Consider the following 6,000-nt stretch of genomic DNA (forward strand, 5'->3'; position numbering starts at 1 on the left):
AGTTTTGTGTGATTGAAGTTTTCAAGTTTTGGGTGAGATATTGATATGAGGAGAATAAGGAGTGACAAGAACCTAAGCTTGGGGATGCCCAAGGCACCCCAAGGTAATATTCAAGGAAGATCCAAGCAATTAAGCTTGGGGATGCCCCGAAGGCATCCCCTCTTTTGTCTCCAACATTACCGGTAACCTCACTTGGAGCTATATTTTCATTCGTCACATGATATGTGTTTTACTTGGAGCGTCATTTTATTTTGCTAGGATTTTATTTCTATTATTTATAATAATGTTTTGCACCTTTTATTTCAATAAAAGTGGCAATGATAGCCTTTACTATGCTTATTTTGCAAGTCTACATGTTGCTGTTTGAAAATAGAAAGTTTATCGCTGTTGCAAAAATACTCTAGAAAAGTCAGAATGTGATAAAATGTTGAATTTTTTTGCACAATAAGCTATGATAAATTTTCTACAGTATGGTAAAATTTCAGAATTTTTGGAGTTAAATAAGTATTGATATTATTGCATTCTTTACAGACTATACTGTTTTGACAGATTGCTGTTATGTTTGCATTGTTTACATATGTTTACTTGTTTAATGATTCTATTTGAGGATAGAAGTATTAAATATGCAGAGGCATTTAGTATGCAATGTTGAATAATAATTTTAGTGATTTGCTACAGTAGAGAATGATAAGGTTATTGCATTGATTTATACTAACTTATCTCACGAGTTCTTGTTGAGTTTTGTGTGGATGAAGTTTTTAAGATTTAGGGAAACCGTGATATAAAAGGAATTAAGGAGACACAAAAGCTCAAGCTTGGGTATGCCCAAGGCATCCCAAGATAATATTTAAAGAAGTCTCAAGCATCTAAGCTTGGGGATGTCCCGGTAGGCATCCCACCTTTCTTCATCAACAATTACCGGTTAGTATCGGTTGATCCTAAGTTTTTGCTTCTTCACATGATGTGTGCTATTGTTGGAATGAAATTTTATTTTGTTTTGCTTGCTGTTTTAATAAAATACTTAGATCTGAAAGTTTTAAATAAGAGAGAGTCCTCAATTAGCTACCCATTTACTTAACTACTCGCATGATCTTCACTTATATCTTTTTGGAGTAGTTTGTCATTTACTCTCGTGCTTCACTTATATCTTATGAGTAAATTGTTGAATAAATTGAATGTAATGAAGTTGAAATTATATGTTCATATCATGCCTAGTGGTAGCTTCACATTGGGTTTAGAAAGTGAAATCTTTTGAAGCTTGACATTCACAATATTGGTCATACAAGCAATTCATGAATGATTACTATAAGGAAGAGAACTTTCACATGCAAATATATTATCTTGGACATCTTCTATGATTGTGAATACCCATTATATTTTCAAACTTGAGCAAATTAGTTGAAGTTGGACAAGGAAGACAACGTAATGAGTTATGTTTGGGTATATTTGCATAGAAGTTATATTGTTATGGATCCTCCAGCATGTGGTGTTTGCTTAGGATCTTTTGCTAACCAAAAATTTGTACTAAGTAGAGATACTACTTGTGCATCCAAAAACCCTTAAACCCAGTTTCTTGCCACGAGTGTCCACCATACCTACCTATGGATTGAATAAGATCCTTCAAGTAAGTTGTCATCGGTGCATAAAGCAATAAAAATTGCTCCTAAATATGTTTGATCTTTTATTGTAAGGGAAAATTGAGCGTTGAACGAACTTGTGATGACAAAGTAATAAAAGCGACGGACTGCATAATAAAGGTTGCTATCAGAAGGGGAATATAACATGACGTTCCTTTGCATTAAAAGCTTGGGCATCCGAATAAAAAGCGCATGACAGCCTCTGCTTCCCTCTGTGAAGGGCCTATATTTTACTTTTCAGTATTTACTTTTATGCAAAGAGTCAATAGTATGCATTCCCATTTCAACCTCAATTACTCTCTAGTTGGCAAGCATCATGTGGTGGGGAAAGATCTAGGCACATATGACCAGTCAAATATATTTGATCATGATTTATTATTGTTGACAATTATCTCTATGATAAATGAGTTGGGAGGCAAAATATTAAGCCCCTATCTTTCTCTGTGTTTGATGGATGCCATTTGTTCTAAGAACTAGAAGAAAACCCCGCGCGTTGCTGCGAGAATTTTGGTGGATTTTGGTGCATAGATTGTGAGTTTCATGAAGGTAAATGCTAATTTCGGGCAATCCTATCTTTAAATTGAAACAAATAATGCATAGGGTAAGGTCATGTATATGAATCCTGAAATGTATATAAATTGCTTAGAAACAAATATAGCTGGACTAAACAACCTGGTGAAACTTTGTTTAGGTTACCCAAGCTTTTGGCAAACGTGAACAACACATACATATGAAAGTTGCATAGCATAAAGTATGATATGTATGAACAATTACATTATATATAGAATATTATTATGTTTTGCACAACACTTTGTCTTTCCAAACTGAAAGTACAAGAAATTTTAATCCGTAAGCAAGATGTTGTATACCACTTTCATCATAGATATTTTTTGCCTCGTAAGAACAAACAGATTTACCGGCTAAGCTAAGCTAATAACAAATATCTGTAGACTTCAATGGCTACAAGTTTGCAACATAGTAGTATGCGAATATAGATAAAAAATAAGACTTTATGTAGCTTACAGAGCAATGCTCATTACACAGAAAAACAGTAAAATCATAAGCACAATATGTGCATGAAATGACCAAATTCTAGTTATTTGACGTCCAAACCATTCAAGTTGATGCCCTTCCCATGGAGTCTTATTCCAAGCAAGCTCATCTTTCCTATTAGGGTTGAACAGAAAACCAAAATTAGATGCAGGTAGCCTCGACTTATAGACTTAACTGGAACCTCACTTCCATGGTCCAATGGGCTATCTCCTGCAGCAAAGTACATATATATAGGTATTCCCTTAATTTATTAATTTATGCTAAATAAATCTGCAGAAAAATATCCTAGTTTGAAATTTTTACCTACCTTGTGAGGACCAGGGAGTTTCACCATCGCATCACACCCATAGAAAGGATAGAGGCAGGCGGGCGGAGACCAGGAGATCGCCATAAGCACGACAAACATACAGATCAAAAGTATCGTCAAGCATGCACTGGGGAATTGACATTCATCGCGTGCCTTGCCAACATTGGTTGTGCCAAGCTCACATTAGGCGGTCGTGCCAAGACCAGGATTATATGTTTGATGCTCAATGCATATGCATAGATTGCGGTGGCAGCTGCAAGCATGAGTGGCCAGGACGTCGCAGCTCCAGTACTCTAGTGCGAGCCCCTTCTGTGTAGATACGGCTTGCCTACGGGCAGGAGAAGGAGGCTGTGAAGTATGTTTCAGTTGTGAAGCACGACATATCATAAAGCATCTCCAACAAATCAATGGTAAAAGTCTCACTTCAGTTATATGGTCTCACAAACAAATGATGAATGGGTACCTTTGCCAGATCAGATATGATCACTAACTATGGCCATTAGTGTTACTTGCATGTGGAATACTCCCTCTGATGCATGGATGCTAACTAATCTTGCGTTCAGTTCTGAAACCAACAATGGATCAAAATATTGTAAGTAACAAATAATAAACCATAACGCTAACAGGGTGTCCACTGTAAAGGCGAAAAGGGTGTCATGCCATTACACATCAATACCATTGCTGAAAAATTATGAGACAAACAAATATGTATATTAGCAAAAACACTTGTCTCAGACAAATGAAAAGAAAACCAAAATCGCATTGTCCAATCTAAAAGGAGTGTAACCCATCACCATGTATGTGGTAAGAATTCTGATTGTGAAGGCTTAAGTAACCCCTTCTTATCCATTCCATTTTATTTCATTAACACAATATTGGTAGGTCAACGAAAAATATAGATCAATACTGCTCCTGGAAATATAGATCAAAACTGTTCTGAATAAAACCCAATTCGCAAATCTGAATGAACTGCAACAGGACAGATCATTCAACCAATAATTTCAACGATCTTCAGATTCGGTGATGTAAAAGTAATTAGGGTAAGAGTAATACAATACTGAATCCCACGTACCTTGCTGACGAGAACATTGACGCCAATGCTAGAGCAGTTCAGCTTGCGCATTGCAATGAAATCCCACAAGCTTCCTACCGCGCTAGTGATGTTTCGGCATGATTGAGAGTGCACGGGGACATGAGCAAAGAAAATATTTTGGTAGAGGCAAGTAGAGCCCAGCCGCAAGGAGCCCCTCTTATTTTCTCTTGTCGCAGTCACGCCAACCGGGATCTACAGATCGGCGTTCTTCATGCCAGGGCAAAGGGAGGAGTGCCTCAGGGGCTGGACGACGGGCTGCACGACTGAGGGGCAAAGCCGATACGAGGCGTCAGCCAAGCGCTGTCGTCCAGGCGCAGCATCGAGGTGCGAGGCCCATCTTGGCAGGATGAGGTCGCGCGTCGAAGCTCTATTCCGACGGCTACGACTGGATCAAGAATATAGGTGGGATGGGAAGATGAGATGTGCGGACCAGGTCTATTCATTGGAGAGATATAATATGGTGGGGAGATGAGACGATTGTGACGCCTGGATAATTAAGCTATAGTAAACCTCTGCTAATGATGCCACATCACCTCGGTTACCGTTGCTAATCTCGCGTTAGTTCAAAACCGATTTAAATTCAAATATGAATTAAGGCAAACGACAAAAGTTTTAAAACAATAAAACTAAAATGTTCGGGTTGTACCAAATAATGCATAGGTAATTATGGTGGAGAAACCGCCCTTTTATAAAATGTTTAAATACTCAAATGTGAATGAGACAACATCATAACCAATTTAATAAATGCCTTTTGTTATTTATAAAATGTTAAACTATTTTGTTTAGTTACCCAAATTAATGTGGCAGTAATAAATATAGTAATACTAATTTAGAAACCATTTGTATATTTTATGAAACTGTAACCATTAAAGAAATAAAAGAAAACAGGAAAGGAAAAATAAATAAAAAAGTAAAGAAAACAAAATAGCAAAACAAAAGAAAACAAAAGGGCTCTCCTGGTCCAACTAGGCCCAGCTGGCCGCCGAACCAACCGGCCTAGGCCGACCCCCACTCCCTTATAACCCCTCCCCGAAACCCTAGTCGCTACCCCTCTCCTCGCTACTCTCCCCTCATCCCCATTTTTCTCAATCTGGATTGGGGCGCTCGGGCCCCGACCTCGCGTCGTCGCCGTTCGCCTAACCAAGCGCCCAACGCTCGCCGCCCCAACCCCGACGCCCCGTTCGCCGCTTGCCCGAGCCACCGCACCGGCGCCACCCCGTCGCACGTCGTACCGTCCTCCTCCTCGACAACCGCTGCCATTTCCCTATGCCCCGCGGTGAGGCCCTCGGCCTCCTCCTCCCCTCTCCGCTGCCTCGCCCCCCTCCCGACGACCACGTCGCGCGCCCGCCTTCCCTGGCCACGCCACGTCGCACGGCAGCGCCGCTCGCCTCGCTCCCGCTCCTGCTGCTCCACATCACGCGCCCGGCCACCACCCCGCGTCCCGCCTCGCGCGCCCGCGCCCGCACGCACGCGCACCGCCCCACCACGCTCGTCCGCGCTCGCTGGTGCCGTCCCGCGCCCGAGCACGCGCTCGCGTGGCCACGTGAGCGCGCGTCCGTCGCCTCCCCGGTGCTGCTACCGCCCGCACATGGCCACGCCCAGGCGCCCGTCGCCCGCACGCCCGCTCACTGGTGGCCTCGGTCACTCCCGCTGCAGCCCCCCTGCTCGCCCGGGCTCCACCCTGCATCAGCCGGTGCCTCCGATTGCGCCCGACCGCCGCCGACGGCCCATGCTGCGTGCTGTTGCTACCCTGCTCCGCCTATGCCGCCGCTCGCCTGTGCCGATGCGTTCCCCCGCGCTGCCGCCCGCGCCTCGCATCGGGCTCGCGCTCGCGCCAGCCACTCACTGGCTTCTCCCTGGCCAGTGGCCACAGCCGCACCCTGCTGGTGTGTGCGCGTGCGTGGCCATGG

The 6,000-nt window shown here is 43.0% G+C and overlaps 1 long non-coding RNA gene across 1 annotated transcript; it reads right to left on the reverse strand.

Moving 5' to 3' along the window:
* Positions 1 to 2,598: 2,598 nt before the first annotated feature.
* Positions 2,599 to 4,378, reverse strand: LOC120973279 (uncharacterized). Its single transcript, XR_005767872.3, has 4 exons — positions 4,070 to 4,378; positions 3,461 to 3,562; positions 2,998 to 3,325; positions 2,599 to 2,900 (listed from the first exon to the last, which is right to left on the reverse strand). It is a non-coding gene; the product is annotated as an uncharacterized lncRNA (long non-coding RNA).
* Between the last annotated feature and the right edge of the window lie 1,622 nt (positions 4,379 to 6,000).

This window comes from Aegilops tauschii, chromosome 2 (assembly GCF_002575655.3).
Source record: "Aegilops tauschii subsp. strangulata cultivar AL8/78 chromosome 2, Aet v6.0, whole genome shotgun sequence".
Classification (NCBI taxonomy): Eukaryota; Viridiplantae; Streptophyta; class Magnoliopsida; order Poales; family Poaceae; genus Aegilops; species Aegilops tauschii.